This window comes from Triticum dicoccoides, chromosome 4B (genome assembly GCF_002162155.2).
Source record: "Triticum dicoccoides isolate Atlit2015 ecotype Zavitan chromosome 4B, WEW_v2.0, whole genome shotgun sequence".
NCBI lineage: Eukaryota > Viridiplantae > Streptophyta > Magnoliopsida > Poales > Poaceae > Triticum > Triticum dicoccoides.
In genome coordinates this window covers 6975152-6991034 of record NC_041387.1, presented here as the reverse complement: position 1 = coordinate 6991034, position 15883 = coordinate 6975152, and positions in this window count along the sequence as shown.

The window sequence follows — 15883 nt, the reverse complement described above, 5'->3', positions numbered from 1 at the left end:
TTACGTGTCGGTCATCAACAATCGCATTTTGGGCCGATTCTGGCCCGTTTCTTGGACTATAACTCAGGTTTGGGTCCCAGAGTGATTTTCACGATTGACGAACCCCGGGTGCGTTTACGTGTCGATCATCAACATTCACGATTTTGGCCAATTCTGGTCCGTTTCAAGCACTATTACGCATTTTTATGGGGTGCCAGAGAAATTTCCACGATTGACGATCCCCAGGGTGCATTTATGTGTTCATCGTCAACACTCACAGTTTTGGCCAATTCTGACCCATTTCGTGGACTATTACTTACCGTTTTGGGGTCCCAAAGCGATTTCCATAGTTGTTGAACCCCAGGTTGCGCTTACGTGTCGGTTATCAACACTCATAGTTTTGGTCGATTCTTGCCCATTACATGGACTTATTACTCACTCTTTTGAGGTCGGAGTGATTTCCATGATTAACGAATCCTGGGATGCGTTTACGTGTCAGTCATCAACACTCACAGTTTTGGCACATTCTGGTCCGTTTCGTTGAAATTTACTCACTGTTTTGGGCTCCTGGAGTGATTTTTCCATGATTAGCGAACCTCGGGGTGTGTTTACTTGTTGGTCATCAACACTCGCGGTTTTTGTCGATTCTGACCCATTTCATGGACTATTACTCACTGATTTGGGGTCCCTGAGCGATTTCCTTGATTGACGAACCCCTGGGTGCGTTTATGTATCATTCATGAATAATCCTCAGTTTGTCCGATTCTGGGCTCTTTCATGGATCCAAGGTGTGGATTGCCCTGGTTGTCAAACCCAAGGTGTGCTTACGTGTCGGTCGTCAAGACTTGTTTGGGCCGATTCTGACCCGTTTTTTGGACTATTACTCAGTTTTGGGGTCCCGAAGTTATTTCCACGATTGACGAACCCCGGGGTGCGTTTCCGTGCCAGTCATCAACACTCTCGGTTTTTGTCGATTCTGGACCGTTTCATGGACTATTACTCACCGTATTTGGGTCCCAAAGCGATTTCCACGATTGACTATTACTCACCGTATTTGGGTCCCAAAGTGATTTCCACGATTGACGAACCTCGGGGGTGCATTTACGTGCCGATCATCAACACTCACGGTTTTTGTCGATTCTGGACCGTATCGTGGACTATTACTCGCCGGTTTCGGGTCCCAAAGCGATTTTCATTGTTGTCAAACCCCAACGTGCGCTTACATATCGGTCATCAACAATCGCATTTTGGGCCGATTCTGGCCCGTTTCTTGGACTATAACTTAGGTTTGGGGTCCGAGAGTGATTTCCATGATTGACGAACCCCGGGGTGCATTTGCGTGTCGGTCATCAACATTCACGATTTTGGACGATTTTGGTCTGTTTCAAGCACTATTACTCATTGATTTGGGGTGCCAAAGCGATTTCCACGATTGACGATCCCCGGGGTGTGTTTACGTGTTCGTCCTCAACACTCATAGTTTTGGCCAATTCTGACCCATTTCGTGGACTATTACTTACCGTTTTGGGGCCCCGAAGGGATTTCCATAGTTATTGTACCCCATGCTGCGCTTACGTGTCGGTCATCAACACTCACAGTTTTAGTCGATTCTGGCCCGTTTCATTGACTATTACTCACTGTTTTGGGGTCCCAGAGTGATTTCCATGATTAATGAATCTCGGGATGCATTTACGTGTCGATCATCAACAATCACAGTTTTTGCCGATTCTGGCCTGTTTCATGGACTATTACTCACTGTTTTGGGATCCTGGAGTGATTTCCATGATTAGCGAACCCCGGGGTGTGTTTACTTGTCGATCATCAACACTTTAATTTTTGTCGATTCTGGCCCGTTTCGTTGACAATTACTGACCGTTTTGGGGTCCCAAAGCGATTTCCATGATAGTTGAACCCCAAGGTGAGCTTACGTGTCAGTTATCAACAATCCCAGTTTTGGCCGATTCTGGCCCATTTCATGGACTATTACTAACTGATTTGGGGTGCCTTAGCGATTTCCTTGATTGATGAACCCCTAGGTGCGTTTATGTATCGTTCATTGATAATCACCGTTTTGGGGTCCCAAAGCTATTTCCATGGTTGTCGAACCCAAGGTGTGCTTTACATGATGGTCGTCAAGACTCGCTGTTTGGGCCGATTCAGACCCTTTTCTTGGACTATTACTCACTTTTGGGGTCCCGAAGTGTTTTCCATGATTGCCGAACCCCGGGGTGCGTTTACGTGCGAGTCGTCAACACTCGCTGTTTTTGTCGATTCTGGACCGTTTCATGGACTATTACTCACCGTTTTCAGGTCCCAAACCGATTTCAATGGTTGTTGAACCCCAAGGTGCGCTTACGTGTCTGTCATCAATAATCGTATTTTGGGCTGATTCTGGCCCGTTTATTGGACTAAAACTTAGGTTTGGGGTCCCGGAGTGATTTCCACGATTGACGAACCCCGGGGTGCGTTTACGTGTCGGTCATCAAAATTCACGATTTTGGCCGATTCTTGTCCGTTTCAAGCACTACTACTCATTGTTTTGGGGTGCCAGAGCGATTTCCATGATTGACGATCCCCGGGGTGCATTTACGTGTTCGTCATCAACACTCACAGTTTTGGCCAATTCTGACCCATTTCGTGGACTATTACTCACCGTTTTCGGGTCCCAAAGCGATTTCCATGGTTGTCGAACCCCAAGGTGCGCTTACATGTCGGTCATCAACACTCATTGTTTTCGCCGATTCTGGGCCATTTCATGGGCTATTACTCACTGTTTTGGGGTCCCGAAGTGATTTCCACGATTAACGAATCCCGGGATGCATTTACGTGTCGGTCATAAACACTCACATTTTGATCGATTCTGGCCCGTTACGTCGACAATTACTCACCGTTTTGGGGTCCCAATGCGATTTCCATGATAGTTGAACCCCAAGGTGAGCTTACATCTCAGTCATCAACAATCCCAGTTTTGGCCGATTCTGGCCCGTCTCATGGACTATTACTCACTGATTTGGAGTCCCTGTGCAATTTCCTTGATTGACGAACCCCTGGGTGCGTTTATGTATCGTTCATTAATAATTATCGGTTTGTTCGATTCTAGGCTCGTTCATGGACTATTACTCACCGTTTTGGGGTCCCAAAGCTATTTCCATGGTTGTCGAACCCAAGGTGTGCTTATGTGATGGTCGTCAAGACTCGCTGTTTGGGCCGATTCAGACCCGTTTCTTGGACTATTACTCAGTTTTGGGGTCCCGAAGTGATTTCTATGATTGATAAACCCCATGGTGCGTTTACGTGCGAGTCATCAACACTCGCGGTTTTTGTCAATTCTGGACCGTTTCATGGACTATTACTCACTGTTTTCGGGTCCCAAAGCAATTTCAATGGTTGTTGAACCCCAAGGTGTGCTTACGTGTCTGTCATCAATAATTGTATTTTGGGCCAATTCTGGCTCGTTTCTTGGACTAAAACTCAGATTTGGGGTCCCCGAGTGATTTCCAGGATTGACGAACCCCGGGGTGCGTTTACGTGTCGGTTATCAACATTCACGATTTTGGCCGATTCTGGTCCGTTTCAAGCACTACTTGTCGGTATCAAAACCGGCGGATCTCGGGTAGGGGGTCCCGAACTGTGTGTCTAAGGCTAATGGTAAAAGGAGGCTGGGGACACGATGTTTTACCCAGGTGCGCTTACGTGTCGGTCATCAACAATCGCAGTTTGGGATGATTCTGACCCGTTTGTTGGACTACAACTCAGGTTTGGGGTCCCGAAGTGATTTCCACGATTGATGAACCCCGGGGTGCGTTTACGTGTCATTCATCAACATTCACGATTTTGGCCGATTCTGGTACGTTTCAAGCACTATTAATTATTGTTTTCGGGTGCCAGAGCGATTTCCACGATTGACGATCCCGTGGTGCGTTTACGTGTTCGTCGTCAACACTCACAGTTTTGGCCAATACTGACCCATTTCATGGACTATTACTCACTGTTTTGAGGTCCCAAAGCAATTTCCATGGTTTTCGAACCCAAGGTGTGCTTATGTGTCGGTCGTCAAGACTTGTTGTTTGGGCCGATTCTGACCCATTTCTTGGACTATTACTCAGTTTTGGGGTCCCAAAGTGATTTCCACGATTGACGAACCTCAGGGTGCATTTATGTGACGGTCATCAACACTCGCGGTTTTTGTCGATTCTGGACCGTTTCATGGACTATTACTCACCATTTTCGGGTTCCAAAGCGATTTTCATGGTTGTCGAACCCCAAGGTGCGCTTACGTGTCGGTCATCAACAATAGCATTTTGGGCCGATTCTGATCCTTTTTTGGACTATAACTCAGGTTTGGGGTCCTGGAGTGATTTCCACGAATGACAAACACCGGGGTGCGTTTACGTGTCGGTCATCAACATTCACGATTTTAGCCGATTCTGGTCCGTTTCAAGCACTATTACTCATTGTTTTGGGGTGCCAGAGCGATGTCCACGATTGACGATCCCCGGGGTTCGTTTACGTGTTCGTCATGAACACTCACAATTTTGGCCAATTCTGACCCATTTCATGGACTATTACTCACCATTTTTGGGTCCCAAAGCGATTTCCGTGGTTGTCGAACCCCAAGATGTGCTTACGTGTTGGTCATCAACAATCGCATTTTGGGCAATTCTGGCCCATTTCGTGGACTATAACTCAGGTTTGGGTCCCGGAGTGATTTCCACGAATGACGAACCCCGGGTGCGTTTATGTGTCGGTCATCAACGTTCACGATTTTGGCCGATTCTGGTCCGTTTCAACCACTATTACTCATTGTTTTGGGGTGCCAGAGAAATTTCCACGATTGACGATCCCCGGGGTGCGTTTACGTGTTCATCGTCTACACTCACAGTTTTGGCCAATTCTGACCCATTTCGTGGACTATTACTTACCGTTTTGGGTCCCAAAGCGATTTCCATAGTTGTTGAATCGCAGGTTGCGCTTACGTGTCGATTACCAACACTCATAGTTTTGGCCGATTCTGGCCCGTTTCATGGACTTATTACTCACTGTTTTGGGGTCGGAGTGATTTCCATGATTAACGAATCCTGGGATGGGTTTACGTGTCACTCATCAGCACTCACACTTTTGGCCGATTCTGGCCCGTTTCGTGGAATATTACTCACTGTTTTGGGCTCCTGGAGTAATTTTTCCATGATTAGCGAACCTCGGGGTGTGTTTACTTGTTGGTCATCAACACTCGCTTTTTTGTCGATTCTGACCCATTTCATGGACAATTACTCACCGTTTTGGGGTCCCAAAGTGATTTCCATGATAGTTGAATCCCAAGGTGCACTTACGTTTCAGTCTTCAACAATCCCAATTTTTGCCGATTCTGGCCCGTTTCATGGACTATTACTCACTGATTTGGGGTCCCTGAGCGATTTCTTTGACTGACGAACCCCGGGTGCGTTTATGTATCATCCATCAATAATCCTTGGTTTGTCGGATTCTGGGCTCTTTAATGGACTATTACTCACTATTTTGGGTCCCAAAGCAATTTCCATGTTTGTCGAACCCCAATGTGTGTTTACATGTTAGTCGTCAAGAATCACTGTTTGGGACGATTGACGAACCCCGGGGTGCGTTTACGTGTTCGTCAACACTCGCGGTTTTTCTCGATTCTAGACCGTTTCATGGACAATTACTCACCGTTTTCAGGTCCCAAAGCGATTTCCATGGTTGCCGAACCCGAAGGTGCGCTTATGTGTCGGTCATCAATAATCGCAGTTTGGGATGATTTTGACCCGTTTGTTGGACTATAACTCAGGTTTGGGGTCTCGGAGTGATTTCCATGATTGACGAACCCCGGGGTGCGTTTGCGTGTCGGTCATCAACATTCACGAATTTGGCTAATTCTGGTCCGTTTGAAGCACTATTACTCATTGTTTTGGGGTGCCAGAGTGATTTCCACGATTGACGATCCCGGGTTGCCTTTACGTGTTCGTCGTCAACACTCATGGTTTGGGCCAATTCCGACCCATTTCGTGGATAACTTACCGTTTTGGGGTCCCGAAACGATTTCCATAGTTGTTGAACCCCAAGTTGCACTTACGTGTCGGTCATCCACACTCATAATTTTGGCCGATTCTGGCCTGTTTCATGGGCTATTACTCACTGTTTTAGGGTCCCGCAGTGATTTCATGATTAACGAATCCCGGGATGGGGTTACGTGTCGGTCATCAACACTCACTGTTTTGGCCGATTCTGGCCCGTTTCATGTACTATTATTCATTGTTTTGGGGTCCTTGAGTGATTTCCATGATTAGCGAACCCCGGGTGTGTTTACTTGTCGGTCTTCAACACTCACGGTTTTTGTCGATTCTGACCCGTTTCGTGGACAATTACTCATTGTTTTGGGGCCTAAAGCGATTTCCATGATAGTCGAACCCCAAGGTGAGCTTATGTGTAAGTCATCAATAATCCCAGTTTTGGCCGATTCTAGCCAGATTCATGGTCTATTACTCACTGATTTGGGGCCCTGAGCAATTTCCTTGATTGACGAACCCTTGGATGCGTTTATGTATCGTTCATGAATAATCCTCGGTTTGTCCGATTCTGGGCTCTTTCATGGACTATTACTCACCGTTTTAGGGTCCCAAAGCGATTTCCATGGTTGTCGAACCCAAGGTGTGCTTGCGTGTTGGTCGTCAACACATGTTGTTTGGGCCGATTCTAAACTGTTTCTTGGACTATTACTCAGTTTTGGGGTCCCTAAGTGATTTCCACGATTGACGAACTTCGAGGTGCATTTACGTGGCGGTCATCAACACTCATAGTTTTTGTCGATTCTGGACCGTATCGTGGACTATTACTCGCCGGTTTCGGGTCCCAAAGCGATTTTCATGGTTGTCGAACTCCAAGGTGTGCTTACGTGTCTGTCATTAACAATCGCATTTTGGGCCGATTCTGGCCCGTTTCTTGGACTATAACTAAGGTTTGGCGTCCCGGAGTGATTTCCACGATTGATGAATCCTGGGGTGCGTTTGCGTGTCGGTCATCAACATTCATGATTTTGGCCGATTCTGGTCCGTTTCAAGCACTATTAATCATTATTTTGGGGTGCCAGAGCGATTTCCACGATTGACGGTCCCCGGGGTGCGTTTACGTGTTCGTCGTCAACACTCACAGTTTTGGCCAATTCTTACCCATTTCATGGACTATTACTCAACGTTTTGGGGTCCCAAAGCAATTTCCATGGTTGCCGAACCCAAGGTGTGCTTATGTGTTGGTCGTCAAGACTTGTTGTTTGGGCCGATTCTGACCCGTTTCTTGGACTATTACTCAGTTTTGGGGTCCCGAAGTGATTTCCACGATTGACGAATCTCGGGGTGCATTTACGTGCCGATCATCAACACTCGCGGTTTTTGTCGATTTTGGACCGTTTCATGGACTATTACTCGCCTTTTTCGGGTTCCAAAGCGATTTTCATGGTTGTCGAACCACAAGGTGCGCTTACATGTCGGTCATCAACAATAGCATTTTGGGCCGATTCTAGCCCGTTTATTGGACTATAACTCAGGATTGGGGTCCCAGAGTGATTTCCACGATTGACGAACACCGGGGTGCGTTTACGTGTCGGTCATCAACATTCACGATTTTGGCCGATTCTGGTCCGTTTCAAGCACTATTACTCATTGTTTTGGGGTGCCAGAGCGATTTCCACGATTGATGATCCTCGGGGTGCGTTTACGTGTTTGTCATCAACACTCACAGTTTTGGCCAATTTCGACCCATTTCGTGGACTATTACTCACCATTTTCGGGTCCCAAAGCGATTTCCATGGTTGTCGAACCATAAGGTGTGCTTACGTGTCGGTCATCAACAATCGCATTTTGGGCCGATTCTGGCCCGTTTCTTGGACTATAACTCAGGTTTGGGTCCCAGAGTGATTTTCACGATTGACGAACCCCGGGTGCGTTTACGTGTCGATCATCAACATTCATGATTTTGGCCAATTCTGGTCCGTTTCAAGCACTATTACGCATTTTTATGGGGTGCCAGAGAAATTTCCACGATTGACGATCCCCGGGGTGCATTTATGTGTTCATCGTCAACACTCACAGTTTTGGCCAATTCTGACCCATTTCGTGGACTATTACTTACCGTTTTGGGGTCCCAAAGCGATTTCCATAGTTGTTGAACCCCAGGTTGCGTTTACGTGTCGGTTATCAACACTCATAGTTTTGGTCGATTCTTGCCCATTACATGGACTTATTACTCACTCTTTTGAGGTCGGAGTGATTTCCATGATTAACGAATCCTGGGATGCGTTTACGTGTCAGTCATCAACACTCACAGTTTTGGCACATTCTGGTCCATTTCGTTGAAATTTACTCACTGTTTTGAGCTCCTGGAGTGATTTTTCCATGATTAGCGAACCTCGGGGTGTGTTTACTTGTTGGTCATCCACACTCGCGGTTTTTGTTGATTCTGACCCATTTCATGGACAATTAGTCACCGTTTTGGGCTCCCAAAGCGATTTCCATGATAGTTGAACGCCAAGGTGCACTTTTGTGTCAGTCATCAACAATCCCAATTTTGGCCGATTCTGGCCTATTTCATAGACAATTACTCACTGTTTTGGGGTCCCAAAGCTATTTCCATGATAGTTGAACCCCAAGATGAGCTTACATGTCAGTCATCAACAATCCCAGTTTTGGCCGATTCTGGCCCGTTTCATGGACTATTACTCACTGATTTGGGGTCCCTGAGCGATTTCCTTGATTGACGAACCCCTGGGTGCGTTTATGTATCATTCATGAATAATCCTCAGTTTGTCCGATTCTGGGCTCTTTCATGGATCCAAGGTGTGGATTGCCCTGGTTGTCGAACCCAAGGTGTGCTTACGTGTCGGTCGTCAAGACTTGTTTGGGCCGATTCTGACCCGTTTCTTGGACTATTACTCAGTTTTGGGGTCCCGAAGTTATTTCCACGATTGACGAACCCCGGGGTGCGTTTCCGTGCCAGTCATCAACACTCTCGGTTTTTGTCGATTCTGGACCGTTTCATGGACTATTACTCACCGTATTTGGGTCCCAAAGTGATTTCCACGATTGACTATTACTCACCGTATTTGGGTCCCAAAGTGATTTCCACGATTGACGAACCTCGGGGGTGCATTTACGTGCCGGTCATCAACACTCATGGTTTTTGTCGATTCTGGACCGTATCGTGGACTATTACTCGCCGGTTTCGGGTCCCAAAGCGATTTTCATTGTTGTCGAACCCCAACGTGCGCTTACATATCGGTCATCAACAATCGCATTTTGGGCCGATTCTGGCCCGTTTCTTGGACTATAACTTAGGTTTGGGGTCCGAGAGTGATTTCCATGATTGACGAACCCCGGGGTGCGTTTGCGTGTCGGTCATCAACATTCACGATTTTGGCCGATTTTGGTCTGTTTCAAGCACTATTACTCATTGATTTGGGGTGCCAGAGCGATTTCCACGATTGACGATCCCCGGGGTGTGTTTACGTGTTCGTCATCAACACTCACAGTTTTGGCCAATTCTGACCCATTTCGTGGACTATTACTTACCGTTTTGGGGCCCCGAAGGGATTTCCATAGTTATTGTACCCCATGCTGCGCTTACGTGTCAGTCATCAACACTCATAGTTTTAGTCGATTCTGGCCCGTTTCATTGACTATTACTCACTGTTTTGGGGTCCCAGAGTGATTTCCATGATTAACGAATCCCGGGATGCATTTACGTGTCGGTCATCAACAATCACAGTTTTTGCTGATTCTGGCCTGTTTCATGGACTATTACTCACTGTTTTGGGATCCTGGAGTGATTTCCATGATTAGCGAACCCCGGGGTGTGTTTACTTGTCGATCATCAACACTTTAATTTTTGTCGATTCTGGCCTGTTTCGTTGACAATTACTGACCGTTTTGGGGTCCCAAAGCGATTTCCATGATAGTTGAACCCCAAGGTGAGCTTACGTGTCAGTTATCAACAATCCCAGTTTTGGCCGATTCTGGCCCATTTCATGGACTATTACTAACTGATTTGGGGTGCCTTAGCGATTTCCTTGATTGATGAACCCCTAGGTGCGTTTATGTATCGTTCATTGATAATCACCGTTTTGGGGTCCCAAAGCTATTTCCATGGTTGTCGAACCCAAGGTGTGCTTTACATGATGGTCGTCAAGACTCGCTGTTTGGGCCGATTCAGACCCTTTTCTTGGACTATTACTCACTTTTGGGGTCCCGAAGTGTTTTCCATGATTGCCGAACCCCGGGGTGCGTTTACGTGCCAGTCATCAACACTCGCTGTTTTTGTCGATTCTGGACCGTTTCATGGACTATTACTCACCGTTTTCAGGTCCCAAACCGATTTCAATGGTTGTTGAACCCCAAGTGCGCTTACGTGTCTGTCATCAATAATCGTATTTTGGGCTGATTCTGGCCCGTTGATTGGACTAAAACTTAGGTTTGGGGTCCCGGAGTGATTTCCACGATTGACGAACCCCGGGGTGCGTTTACGTGTCGGTCATCAACATTCACGATTTTGGCCGATTCTTGTCCGTTTCAAGCACTACTACTCATTGTTTTGGGGTGCCAGAGCGATTTCCATGATTGACGATCCCCGGGGTGCGTTTACGTGTTCGTCATCAACACTCACAGTTTTGGCCAATTCTGACCCATTTCGTGGACTATTACTCACCGTTTTCGGGTCCCAAAGCGATTTCCATGGTTGTCGAACCCCAAGGTGCGCTTACATGTCGGTCATCAACACTCATTGTTTTCGCCGATTCTGGGCCATTTCATGGGCTATTACTCACTGTTTTGGGGTCCCGAAGTGATTTCCACGATTAACGAATCCCGGGATGCATTTACGTGTCGGTCATAAACACTCACATTTTGATCGATTCTGGCCCGTTACGTCGACAATTACTCACCGTTTTGGGGTCCCAATGCGATTTCCATGATAGTTGAACCCCAAGGTGAGCTTACATCTCAGTCATCAACAATCCCAGTTTTGGCCGATTCTGGCCCGTTTCATGGACTATTACTCACTGATTTGGGGTCCCTGTGCAATTTCCTTGATTGACGAACCCCTGGGTGCGTATATGTATCGTTCATTAATAATTATCGGTTTGTCCGATTCTAGGCTCGTTCATGGACTATTACTCACCGTTTTGGGGTCCCAAAGCTATTTCCATTGTTGTCGAACCCAAGGTGTGCTTACGTGATGGTCGTCAAGACTCGCTGTTTGGGCCGATTCAGACCCGTTTCTTGGACTATTACTCAGTTTTGGGGTCCCGAAGTGATTTCTATGATTGACAAACCCCATGGTGCGTTTACGTGCGAGTCATCAACACTCGCGGTTTTTGTCAATTCTGGACCGTTTCATGGACTATTACTCACTGTTTTCGGGTCCCAAAGCAATTTCAATGGTTGTTGAACCCCAAGGTGTGCTTACGTGTCTGTCATCAATAATTGTATTTTGGGCCAATTCTGGCTCGTTTCTTGGACTAAAACTCAGGTTTGGGGTCCCCGAGTGATTTCCAGGATTGACGAACCCCGGGGTGCGTTTACGTGTCGGTCATCAACATTCACGATTTTGGCCGATTCTGGTCCGTTTCAAGCACTACTTGTCGGTATCAAAACCGGCGGATCTCGGGTAGGGGGTCCCGAACTGTGTGTCTAAGGCTAATGGTAAAAGGAGGCTGGGGACACGATGTTTTACCCAGGTTCGGGCCCTCTTGATGGAGTTAATACCCACTTCCTGCTTGATTGATATTGATGATATGAGTATTACAAGAGTTGATCTACCATGAGATCAGAGAGGCTAAACCCTAGAAGCTAGCCTATGGTATGATTGTTGTCCGGTCCTATGGACTAAACCCTCCGGTTTATATAGACACCGGAGGGGGCTAGGGTTACACAGAGTTGGTTTACAGAGGAGGAGATCTACATCCGAATCGCCAAGCTTGCCTTCCACGCCAAGGAAAGTCCCATTCGGACACGGGACGAAGTCTTCTATCTTGTATCTTCGTAGTCCAACAATCCGGCCAAAGTATATAGTCCAGCTGTCCGGATACCCCCTTATCCAGGACTCCCTTAGTAGCCCCTGAACCAGGCTTCAATGACGATGAGTCCGGCGCGTAGATTGCCTTCGGCATTGAGAGGCAGGTTCCACCTCCGAATACTCCAAAATTAATTCCGAACACAAGGACCGTGTCTGTCTCTGCAAGATAAATTCCATATACCACCGTAGAGAGAATAATAATCCACTAATCTGATCTGCTGACAATTCTTTGTTGTGTGACATCACGCCATGGCTCGGTAACTTATTCGAACCGTTTTTACAACCCGCTCCCGCACACATCGCGAGGCGGTTTCTTTGGCACGTCTTGTCAAAGTAGAGATCATGTCCCCTTATCGCGGGATCTCCATCCATATGGGCATGGGTAACCCAACCATCACCATCAATCGAGGCGCTTTGAAAGATATGAGATTTCGAGAGGGAAGCGGGGAGGCGCACATTCCACATCGCCTTTATAAAGGGACAGAGATCTCCCGTTTTCACCCACGCCTTCTTCCTCCTTTGCTCATTCGTTCTCGCACCCTTGAGCTCCAGCGCCCAAGTTCTCACCTTCTCCGTAAGATCGCATCATGTCCGGAGCGGGAGGCAAGTGGATGGCCTCCTCTTTCACAGAGGAGAACATCACCAAGCTTCGGGAGGCCGGGTACCTATCCGAGACTATCGCGCACTGGCTTCCGGCAGAGGGACAGATCACCCCCACTCCGAAGTCTCGGGAGAGAGTAGTATTTCTCCCTCATTTCATCCGCGGACTAGGATTTCCACTCCACCCGTTTGTCCGCGGGCTCATGTACTACTATGGGCTAGATTTTCACGATCTGGCCCCGAATTTCGTCCTCAACATCTCGGTGTTCGTCGCCGTGTGCGAGGCCTTCCTCCTCATCAAATCACTTCGACCTGTGGTTGAAGATCTTCTGTGTGAAGCCGAAGATCGTGAGCGGCCAACAGGCGGACTGCGGAGGCGCCATGGTCGGCAAGATGCCCAACGTCACATGGATTGACGGCTCCTTCATGGATACCATAAAGGGGTGGGAATCAGGGTGGTTCTACATCACCGAGCCGCACGACGCCAACTGGGTGGCGGCCCCCAAATTTAGATCCGGAATCCCCACGCGTCTCACTTCTTGTGAGAAGAAGGGCCTGGCCTGGGCGAACCCACATAGCTGGCCGGACTCGAGACCTGCATCCGAAGTATGAGGGACAAGAAGATCAAGCTTGTCAACGTGGTCCAGGTCATGCTCATTCGCCGGATTCTCCTGTGTCAAAGACGGGCATTTGATATGTGGGAGTTCGACCCGACCGAACACCAGATGCTGCTAGAGCTCTTTGGCACAACGCACAAAGAAATCTGGAAGGTGTTGTTCAAGACCGGTGAAGTTCCTCCTCCCCTTTCCGAGGACTGGGGGCTCAGTGCAAGCTGCCTCGCCAGTCTGGTAAGTCCTCTGGTTATTGTAAGATATTTCCTTCCTGGTACGTTCGTGGGAGGATTCTTAGGTCACTATGCTGACCGAACAAGATTGGGTGGAGATGGCGTAGCGGATTAACTGTCCGGCTCCATTGCCTCAGGACCCAGTAAGCGCATTCCTAGCGGAGATGCTAGTTCACGCGCCTTACAAGGTGCGGGAGAAAAAGGCCGAAAAGAAGGCCGCAGGGACCCGGAAGGGTCTCCGGTGCGAAGCCGCACCAGACGCCTCGCCAGAAGATGACGAGGAGCAATCCTCCCACGAAGGGGAGGAGAGGAAGAAGAAGAAGGCCGCCTCAACTGAGGGGGCCGAAGGGTCCAAGAAGGTGGCCGCGGGGACCAGAAAAGGTCCCCGGCGCAAGGCCGTGATAGAGTCGTCATCCAAAGACGACAAGGAAGATTCTCCCCCCGAAGACGGGGGAGAACATGAAGAAATGCCTCCTCCCCATGCTAGGGAGGAGAAGAAAAGGAAGGCCTCCCCGTCAGGGGAGGCCGGGACGCCGAAGAAGGGAAAAGCGTCCCTTCCTGATCACTCCACTACCGCCGCTTTCAGCGACGAGGAGTGGCTGCCCAGGGGAAAGCCCCGGGCGAGGTCGTAAGTATCCGCATTCCATAATACTTTCCCTGCGAATTTAACCTCATGGTTTGTAATGATGCTGAACACGTTTATGTCGTCCGGTCGGGTCCGATCTCGAGGAGTCCTCTTCGGAGGAGTCTCTAACCGAGTCGGAGATGAATTTGCTCCCGACGGCAACCTCCCCACGACCTGTGGATGACACCGAGGTGTTGTCCCAGAGGATGCCAGAGCAGCAGGCGATGGTTCCAGGGATGCCCCAAGGCAAAATCTCGGGCGCCGGACACATGGGGGATGAGAACCCCATGGATTATGCTGACGGGAGCCGCAGAAAGTCTGGCTCCGGTTACTGCACCGGAGCCTACAAAGGTTCCGGATTCCGGTAAGAAGTCCCTCGGGAAGGAGGGCGAGCCGACCGTGCCGATGACCTCCGCCCAGCCGGAGGCATCGGATAATTTGTTGGAAGTGCTTCGAGGCGCTTCCATCGAGGATGAACACCGTACACTTATGGGTACGGTGATTGAGAAGGTTCGGTCCGCCAAGGGTGGATTGACAGAAGCCTGCACCAGCCTGCTAACAGGATTTGAGGTAAAGAAAGTGTGAGAAAATATCACCCGATAGACAGTAGCCCCTGATACTCTGGTTGGTGTTCAGAAAGAAAAGCCAAATCGAGGGTCAACTAAAAAACCGCAGGAAGCTAATGGTATTTGTTTGAATGAATCAAACAGGCACTGCTGCTGACCACCGCTGCGCGCACGGCCGAGGTTGCCGGACTCAAGCGCGATCTGGGGTAGGCCGAAGAAGAGCTCGGCCTCGTGAAGAAGCAGCTCGAGGCGAACAAAGGTAAGAGAAACCCCGTCCATATGTCGTATAGAGGAAAAAAAGTTGGTGATGCTAATAAAAAGCATCATGGCTTTTGATAGGGACCACGACCGAAGTGGCGGCCCTGAAGGAAGCATTGTCCGTGGCCGAAGCCAAGGCGGATACGGAGCGCACCAAGCGAGAGAAGCAAGATGCTCGGGTGGGAGAGGTACAGCAGGAGCTCGGCAAGAAGTTCGGCTCCCTGGAGCATGACTACAAGACACAAGCGTCCGAGCTTGCAAAGGCCCTCCAGAGCGCGGCCGACGCCAAGGCTGAAGCCCAAAAGGCCCTCCAGGAAATCCAGGCGGCCAAGAAGATAGCGGAAGGTAAGGCATTCTTTATGCAAAGCAAGCATGTGGAGGAGTCATTTCTTTTACCTACATCAATCCGGAGCTCTCGAGGAGCATTCGCAGATCTGCCATGCAACATTTCGGATTCTGCGGAGTTCTATCGCACTGAAGAGGGGAGCTCTACGGAGAAGCTGTTCTGGTCCCAATATACTGGGGCCGAACACCCGATGCCTCTGAGTGACCAACTGAAGCAGCTGGTCGAACTCCACAATGCGGCCGAACAGGCCATGAGGGACCTCATAGTCCGGATGTGGCTTGGCGAGCCCGTGCCCGACAACTACTTTGGCCTGGTGAAGCGGATGGTGCATGCCTGTCCATGGCTAGAAGTTATCAAGCAGTCCGTATGTATTGAGGGTGCCCGACGGCCTTTGCCCACGCGAAGATGCATTGGGGCAAACTGGATGCTGAGCAACTCTTGAAGGATGGACCCCCGAAGGGCAAGGAGCATCGCTACCCCGAGATGTATTATAGTGGCGTTATGAAAGGCGCTCGGCTTGTGGCGAATGAATGTCCTAAGAACATTATTTCCGAGTAAATGTACTCATGTCGTATGTGTAATATGAGGACGAG